The sequence below is a fragment of the Meles meles genome, chromosome 16 (assembly GCF_922984935.1).
Source record: "Meles meles chromosome 16, mMelMel3.1 paternal haplotype, whole genome shotgun sequence".
NCBI lineage: Eukaryota > Metazoa > Chordata > Mammalia > Carnivora > Mustelidae > Meles > Meles meles.
The window spans coordinates 40,032,389-40,042,024 of NC_060081.1; positions in this window are offsets into that span (position 1 = coordinate 40,032,389).

A 9,636-nucleotide genomic window follows, 5' to 3' on the forward strand; every position below is an offset into this window, starting at 1 on the left:
CCAATGTAGGTGTCTTTTCTTTTTCTTGCCATGTTTCCCTGGCTAGGACTTCAGTACTATGTGGAGCAGAAGTGGCAAAAGTGGGCATCCTTGTCTTGTCCTGGATCTTAGGGGAAAAGATTTCAGTCTTTTACCGTTGGGGATGATGTTATCTACTGGTTTTTCATATATGGCCTTTATCATGTTGAGGAAGTGTCCTTCCATTTCTAGTTTATTAAGTGTCGGGTTTTTTAATATTAAAAAGGGTGTTGAATTTTGTCAAATGCCTTTTCTGTATCAACCGAGATGGTTATGTGGGTTTCTCCTTCGTTCTGTTAATGTGATGTGTTACACCGATTGATTTTCGTATGCTGAATCAAGCTTGCATTCCAGGAATTGGACTGCATTCCAATCCTACTTGGTCAAGATGGATGATATTTTTTAATACCCTTCTGAATTTGGGGTCACCTGGGTGGTTCTGTCATTGGGCGTCTGCCTTTGGCTCGGGTCATGATCCCAGGGTTCTGGGGTGGAGCCCCACTTTGGGTTCCCTGGTCAGGGGGAAGCCTGCTTCTCCCTTTCCCACTTCCCCTGCTTGTATTCCCTCTCTCAATGTCTCTCTCTCTGTCAAATAAATAAATAAAATCTTAAAACAAAATATGTTGCTGAATTTGATTTGCTAGTTTTTTTTTTTTAAAAACATATCCAACTTTTTATTTGCAAGGCCAATTATCACTTGTACTCAGTTTTCTAGGATTTTATTGGGGATTTTTCCATCAGTATTCATCAGGGATATGGTTTGTAAATTTTTATTTCTTATAGTGTCTTTGTTTTGATATCAGGGTAATGCTGGTCTCATAGAATGAGTTAGGTAGTGTTCCCTCCTCTTCATTTTTTTTTTTTTAAAGATTTTTTTTTTTCTTAGACAGAGAGTGCAAGTGGCAAGAGCAGTAGGCAGAGGGAGAAGCAGGTTCCCTGCCAAACAAGGAGCCCAATATGGGACTCGATCCCAGGACCCTGGGATCATGACCTGAGCCAAAGGCAGATGCTTAACTGACTGAGCCACCCAAGCATCCCCTCTTCCTCAGTTTTTAAAAGATTTGGGGGAAGGACTGGTGTTCCTTCTTTAAATATCTGGTAGAATTCACTACTGAAGTCATCTGACCCAGGACATTACTTTGTTGGGAGGTTTTTGGTTACTGATTCAATCTCAATAATATAGGTATATTTGGATTTTCTATTTCTTCATGATTCAGTTTTGTTAGATTGTTTCTAGAAATTGTCCATTTCATCTAGGTTGCCCTATTGCTATGTAGCATTCATAGTATTCTCTTAAAATCATTCTTATTTCCATAAAATTTATAATACTGTCCACACTTCCATTTCTGATTTTGAGTCTTTTATATCTTTTTTCCCTGGTCAATTGAGCTAAAAGCTCATTTAGGGCCACCTGGATGGCTCAGTTGGTGGAGAATGCAACTCTTATCTTAGGGTTGTAAGTTCAAGCCCCACATTGGGCATAGAGATTACTTAAAATAAAATATATTTTTTCAAAAATTTGTTTATTTCATTGACTTTTTTGAAGAATTATCTTTTAGTTTTATTGCTTTTTTCTGTTTTTTTTTCCTACTATTTTTCTATTCTCTATTTCATTCCTATCTCTGCTTTAATCTCGATTATTTCTTTCTTTCTGCTAGATTTGGGTTTAGTTTGCTCTCCTTTTCAGTGTAGGGTTAGGTTATTGATCTGAGATATGTTTTCTTTTTCAATGTGTGCATTTATTGCTATAAATTTCCCTCTTAGCACTGTTTTCACTGAATCCCATACATTTTGGTATTTTGTGTCTTTGTTTTCATTTGTCTCAAGGTATTTTCTAATTTCCCTTGTGATTTTTCCTCTTACCCACTGTTTACTTAAAAGCATGCTTTTGGATGCCTGGGTGGTTCAGTTGGTTAAGCGTCTGCCTTTGGCTCAGGTAATGATCTCAGGGTCCTGGGACTGAGCCCAGCATCAGGCTCCCTGCTGGGCAGGGAGTCTGCTTCTCTCTCTCTCCCTCTGCCCCTCTCCACTGCTCATGCTCTCTCTCTTTCTCTCAAATAAATACATAAAATCTACTAAAAAAATAAAAGCATGCTGTTTATTTTTTCTTTTTTCAAGTTTTTATTTAAATTCCAGTTAATTAACATGCAGTGTAATAATTAGTTTCAGATGTGGAATTTAGTGTAAAAGCATGCTGATTAATTTCCATGTATTTGTGACTTTTCCAGTTTTCCTTCTGTCATTGATTTCTTGCTTCATTCCATCATGATCAGAAAAGATACTTTGATTTAATCCTTTAAAATTCATTAAGACTTGTTTTTTAGCCTAACATATGGTCTCTCTGGAAAGTGTTCAGGAAGTCAGTTGAGAAAAACGTATATGCCGCTGTTGGGAAGAGTGTTCTGTGTATGTCTGGTTTATGGTGTTGTTAAAGTCCTCTATTTCCTTATTGATTGTCTATCTTTATTGAAGGTAGTATGTGGAAGTCTTCTACTATTACAGCAATGTCTATTTCAGGGAGCCTGAGTGGTTCAGTCATTAAGCATCTGCTTTCTGCTCAGGTCATGATCCCAGGGTCCTGGAATCGAATCCCGCATCGGGCTTCCTATTCAGTGGGGAGTCTGCTTCTCCCTCTGCCTGCTGCTCCCCTGCTCGTGCTCTCTCTCTCTGTCAAATAAATAAATAAAATCTTTTTTAAAAAAGAAAGAAATGTCTATTTCTCCCTGCAATTCTGCCAATGTTTCCTTCTTATATTGACTTTCTAATGTTTGGCGTATATGTATTTATAACTGTTATATCTTCTTTGGGCAATTGACCTTTTTAATCAATATATTATATGCCTCTTTATCTCTTATAACACTTTTGTCTTGTCTGATATTAATATAGCCACCCCTGCTCTCTTTTGGTTACTGTTTGCATGGCATATTTTTTCCCATTGTTTCACTTTCAATTTATTCTGCCTCTTTAGATATAAAATGAGTCTGTTGTAAATAGCATATAGTTTGATCATGTTTTTTAATTCATTCTCCCAATCTATGCCTTTGACTGGAGACTTCAGTCTGTTTTCAGTCTGTTTCTATGTTAGTGTGTACAAAATTACACCTTTATGTAATTTGTACACACTAACATATTTTTGTGTATTCGTCTTTTAAATCCTTCAGCAAATGAAAAGTGGAGTTACAGTTTTGCAATTATAAAATGCAAAATGTTGAAGTTTAATATAATACTAAAATATGAAATATTATCATATGATATGGCTTTTATGTTTATTCATGTATTTACCTTTACCACAAAACTTTCTCACCATTGAGAATGTGGGTTTTTCTTAACTGCGTTTTTTGCTTGGTTGCTGAAAAAATTTGTTGGTTTCTAAAGCTCCTTCAATGTTTATTCAGACAGCTTTTCGTTGTTTTCCCCCATGTTTCTATGGGTAAATGAGATTCCTGAAGTAAGAAGTGAAATTCCTGAGGTAGGGCTTTCTAGTTTACCATTTTACCCATGTCACTCCCTTCATTTCCTTTTGTTGTCTCATTATGGCTTACTTAATCTTGTGGAGCTCTAATTTGTGCTCTTCAGTTTCCTTTGTTGAATGTTGTAAGTCATGGCAATATGTATGTAGTCAAATTTTTGTTTATTCCTGGGCAACATTATTCTGGTGAGAGCTCTTAAGATTTATTTATTTATTTTGAGAAAGAGGGACAGAGCATAAGCAGGATCAGGGGGAGGGGCAAAAGCAGAGAATCTTTCAAGCAGACTCCTTGCTGAGTGAGGAGCCCACCATAGGGCTCCTAGGGCTCAGTCTTACAACCCATGAGATCATGACCTGAACTGAAACCAAGAGTCAGACGCTCAACCAACTGAATCACTCAAGCACCCCTCTCCTTTGTTTTCTTGTTGGTATCCGTATACATCCTTTACCATTTCTTATTCTGCTTCTGTAATTATTATCATCATCATTTAATCTTTGAAGGAAGTGAGTTCTCTGTGGGGCTATTTACAGGAGAAATGTATGGAAGGATTAGGACATAAGACATCAAGAATTCTTCTCATGACATAGGATTCATGGTTAGTGAATTATTTTAGCCTTTACCTGTCCTCAACCAACCAAGACTGACTCTGCTCACAATCAGGGATGTCTCTTCATCCTGTCATCCTCCTCAGCCTCACTGATTGAGTCTGCAAATAAGAATTCTCTGGTGATTTCTTATTCAGCCCTGTCTTCACTCTTCATTCATTCACTCCTTCATTCAATAAGTATTTTTTTATTGAAGTATAATTGACATACAATATCCTATTTCAGATATATATTGATATTTTTATACACTATGAAATGATCCCCATAAGTCTAGTTTTCATCTGTCACATTACAAAGTTATTACAATATTATTGACTCAATTTCCCATGTCATATACTACATTTCCATGACATTTATTTATTTATTTTTTAAAAGATTTTATTTATTTATTTGACAGAGAGAGATCACAAGTAGGCAGAGAGGCAAGCAGAGAGAGTGAGAGGGAAGCAGGCTCCCTGCCGAGCAGAGAGCCCGATGCGGGACTCGATCCCAGGACCCTGAGATCATGACCTGAGCCGAAGGCAGTGGCCTAAACCACTGAGCCACCCAGGCACCCTCCATGACATTTATTTTATAACTGAAAGTTTACTCCTCTTAATCCCTTTGACCTACTTTGCTGCCCACCCACCCCTTTGTAATCGATTTGTTTCCTGAATCTGTGAGTCTAAGTTCATTCAACAAGTATGTATTTGGTGATACTAAGTGTCAGGTAGTGTTTTAGGTACTTGGAATATACGTATATAAACAAAACTGATAAATATCTAACCTTAAGGAATACTTGTGGAGAAAACAGATAATGCAAAAATACATTGATAGCTTGTATTGTATGTTGAAAGTGATAAGAAAAGCCAAGCAGGGTGAGAAGACTAGAGGGCCAGCGGTGAGAAGACTAGAGGGCCAGCGGGGAGAAGAAGTCTGATTAAAATTACAAAATGATGATCACTGTTGGTCTCACTGACAATGTGATATTGAACAAAGATGGGAAGAATTTGACAGAGGAGCCATGTGGACCTGTGGGAGAAGAGTGTTCCAGACACAGGGAATAGTAGGTGCACAGGCTCTGAGAAGGGGCCATGATAACATTTTTGCAGCATAACAATGAGGGCAGTGTGGCTAGGGTTGAATGGTCAGGGTCAAGAATGATAAGAGAGGGGATCAGAAAGGTAATGGTGGGGCAAATCATTTAGTGCCCTGTAGAGCATGGGAAGGATTTTGCCTCTTACTCTGAATGGGATGGGTGCCATTGCAGGGTTCTCAGAAGAGAATTGGCACAATCATACTTACGACTGAAAAGCATCACTCCACTAACTGGGTAGATAATAGATTGTAGAGAGCAAAGGTAGAAGCAAAAGGCCAATCACAAGTCTATTTTGATAATCCTGACAAAAAGTGGTGGTGGCTTGCACCTGGATGGAAGCAGTGGGGATGACGAAGAGTAGGTGAATTCGGGATGTGCTTTGAAGATGGAATCAACTAGATTTGCTGATGGGTTAGGTGCAGGGTTTAAGAGAAGGAGATCATCAAGGATGACTCCAAAGTTCTTGGTTTGATCAATTGGATGAGTTCACCATTGGAAAGGTGGACACAGGACCTGTGGGTAAAGATCAATGGTTCAGTTTGTGCGTAAGTGTGAGGTGTGTACTAGACATTAAATGGAGGTGTGAGTAAGCATTTGAATACACAGGTCTGGAACTTGAGATTGAAGTCTATATGGATATGTAAACTTGGGGGTTTTATATACCTGGAATTTGAGGTTTTATGACTGGATGACATCACCAAGGAATTAAGTATAAATAGAGGAGTCTAAAGAAAGAGTCCTTGGGGGCACCTGGGTGGCTCAGTGGGTTAATCTCTGCCTTCGGCTGGGGTCATGATCCCAGGGTCCTGGGATTGAACCCTGAATCGGGCTCTCTGCTCAGCGGGGAGCCTGCTTCCCCCCTCTCTCTGCCTGCCTCTCTGCCTACTTGTGATCTCTGTCAAATAAATAAATAAAAATCTTTTAAATAAATAAATAAAGAGTCCTTGGATGCTCTAGCATGGGGTGGTTGAAGGTGAAGAGCCAACGAGGGTGACTGAGAGAGAATGGCCAATAAGTAGAAGAAAACCAAGAGACCAGATGTCCTAAGACCTGGTGAAGTAGAAGAGTGATCAACTATGTGACATGCTAATAGTTTAAGGAATAGGAGGACCAAGACTGGATTCGTCCATGTGAAGGTTACTGGTGATCGTGAAAAAAGCTGCTTCAGGGGTTTTCTCTGTGAGCATGAAAGCAAAAGTGGAGTGGATTTAAGAGCGAATGCAGAAAAAAACCCAAAGATAGTAACACAGACAGCCCTGCAGAAGAGTTTGGCTGCAAAGAAAAGGCACAGCGTGGTAGATGATCATTAAAGTAAAATTAAGATAATTTTTTGTTTTGTGTTGTTTTTGTAAGCATTCTTGTGTCCAGATGAGAATGATCCAGTAGAGAGGGAAACATGGATGGTGTGGGGAAGGAAGGGAAGAATCCCTGGAGTGATTTCTTTAAATGAACAAGAGAGGATGATGAGATCTAATGTTCAAGGGGAGGGACTGGCCTTAGATAAGAGCAGGAAAAATGAGTATGTTACCATACTCTGGTAACAGAGTATGTGAGTGCCAGTGGTACAGGTGGGTAGATGGGGCAGGGGGAGGTGTAGAAGCTATGTGCTAAGATTCTAAGATCCTTGCAGTAGGAAGCAAGGCCATCAATTGAGAGTGAAGACAGAGAAGGAGGTGTCATCTGTCTGAGGACAAAGGAGCATCTGTGCAGCAGCCATCTAGGAGAATAGGGGAGTGAATGGGCAAGGGAAGTATAACGTGAATCCTGAGCAGTGTCAGGGATCCAACTGAAGCTGTTGATGTGCATTTAAAGTGTTTTTCCCCAGCTTGTTCAGCTCCACGGGCATGAAACCAGAATAAGTGGAGAGATGGATTTAATCGGTTTTGAGGTTTTGCCGAGTGAATATGTTGAAGTGAAAGCCCTCTTTCCCTTAAGCGAAGGGAGGGTGCGATGATAATTACTGGCCATGGAAAGTAAGCTGGGTGGGGATGGAACAAAAGGCAAGAGTGGTGGTGAGCAAGTGACCAGATTAATGGGTTGGGGGTTCTGGTGGGTCAAACGATTGTTGGAGATACCATAAGTGATGGTGGTCAGAAGTGGAATGCATGAAGAGAGATTATGTCACACCTAAAAAACAAACAAACAAACAAACAAACAAACAAACAAACAGGTGTCTGGGTGGCTCAGTCAGTTAAGCATCTGACTTCAGCTCAGGTCATGATCCCAAAATCTTAGGCTCAAGCCCTGAGGACGGCTCTCTGCTCAACGGGATATCAGCTTGGGACTGTCTGTCTCACCCCCTCTGCCCCTCCTTCTCCTGTTCTCTCTCTCTTTCTCTCTCACAAATAAAATCTTTTTTTTTTAATAGAGTGAGATTATGTCACAGAAGTGATTACTGGTAGTGATAAGATCTAGGCAGCGAGCCAGGCAGCTGCGATGATAGAACAAGCGTTTTTCTTTCTTCCCCATGCAATCCATCACAACCCCCTACCCCCACAACCTCACATACACACAGAGCTGGAACAAATGGAGTTTCCTTAAAAAGACATTTATAAAATACACTGACCCAAAAAGCATTAATCACATGGTTAGATGTCACAGCAGTGTCAAATTGCTTTGAAAGTACCTAAAAGCTTCCTCTAGAATTTCTGTGGTCACCTTGTGAGGACTACTAACAAGAGTTCATCAGCCAGCACTTGCCCACGGCCCACACTCAGTAGCACTGGTCTAGTGTGTGACCATAGAAATGAGGGGCTGAGATAAGATGAAGGCCGAAGTTGTTGCAGTTCAGGAAATTGAAAGACCAGAGGTTGGAAAGGTCACCTACATATATTGAAGTCCCCTTGAGTTAAAAGTTTTAGAGTGATTTTGAGCCAAGGGCTAAGACTGCCAAGAAATAGGGGTGGGGGTTACCCCCAGGGGAGTAGGTGATAGCCATAGGGGGGTAGTGGGTGATACAAGGTGATAGAGGATATTTAAAGCTGAGATTTGCAGAGTAAAGAGGGAGAATAATCTGGAAGTAGCCAGGAGGAGCAAGGAAGATACCTATCGTACCTCCTATCCAGTGTGGGAGAAAAAACAGCCACTCTTGAGAGGGATGAAGGGGATACAGTGTCCTGAGGGGAAAGTCAGACTTCCACTAGAGCAGGAAGCTGGGGGAGCTGCTGAGAGATGTTAAGGATGCAGGGGATTTTGTTGTTGCACAGTAGAAAAGAAGTTTGATGAGTAGGCAGTGGTGGGGAAAAGGACAAAATGAAGAATGTGCAGAGCTTTTCTGGGATGGGAGTGTGGGTGATGAGGGGTGAGCTGGGCCTCTGGGGCTTCTCAAACATGAGTGAAGGACCTAATGATGTAAGTCCTGGATTCAAGGCATATTGTAAAAGCAAGGATGAGTGTTGGACATAGACAGGAATGGGGGTTTGGGGATCTCTCCTGATCCTCATCCCTGGAGGAAAGGAAAGCTGAGGATGCTAGGTTCTCTCTTGATGCCAATGATGGCAATAAAAGAAATGAGGAGGAGAGTGTCTCAAGTCTCCTACCTGAAGGGTCCAGGGAAGATGCCACCAACAGCCTATAGAACACTGTTCTGCTGTTGCAACAGGAGGTTGTTGGTTTTAGACTCTCAGGTGCAGCACTTACTTTGGAAAAGTGTTCTAGGCTAATTATTTTCTAATCTCTGCAGCTGCAAATATCCTTTCTCTCTATATCTCCTGTACTTTGACTGTTCTAACACCATATTTTTGTTTAAGGTTTCGGAGCAGTCCTGACAATGAGTTTGCATTTCTGTTCTTGGTCTCCTTGTTGATTTGGGATATTTCACACCAGAAAGAAGAAATGTTGACTCTATTTCATCTTTTTTTTTCCATTTACAAGGAATCTTTTTTTTTTTTTTTTAAGAATATCTCATTTTTCACTTTACTGGGGTGAATGTTTGTATCTACAGGTCTTTTCTCTTATGCTGAGAATTTCTCCAGAAAAGAATCTTCTAATGTTCTGATTGGGAGATAAAGGACTGGCAGTCACCATCCTAGGAGACCAGCAGGAGAAGGATTCCAGGAATCCCCGATTGGTAGGTAGACGTTTGTTCAATTCTGCTGTTTTCAGTAGGGCCTGAGTGGTTTAGGTTCTTCATTCCCGGGGCTGGGCAAAACAAGATGGTGGAGAGCATGGGACATGGGGGTCTATGCTCCCTACTCTTGAATCTGGATGGATCTTTGTAGCCGACTTGACCAACAACAGAATGCAGCAAAAGTAATGCTCGGTGGCTTGGAATTTATCCTGGACTTTACTTGTCCATCTACTTTCCATCTTTCAAAACTGTGTTGACATCTCTTGTCTGCCTGTTGTCATTTCTGTTCTCTGTGTCCTAATAGGGTTTGCTTGGTTTAATTTATGGTCACCCTCTCTGATTGGGTTAATCCTTTTCTGAACATTCACAACATCATATGATTTAATTTTGTGGCAA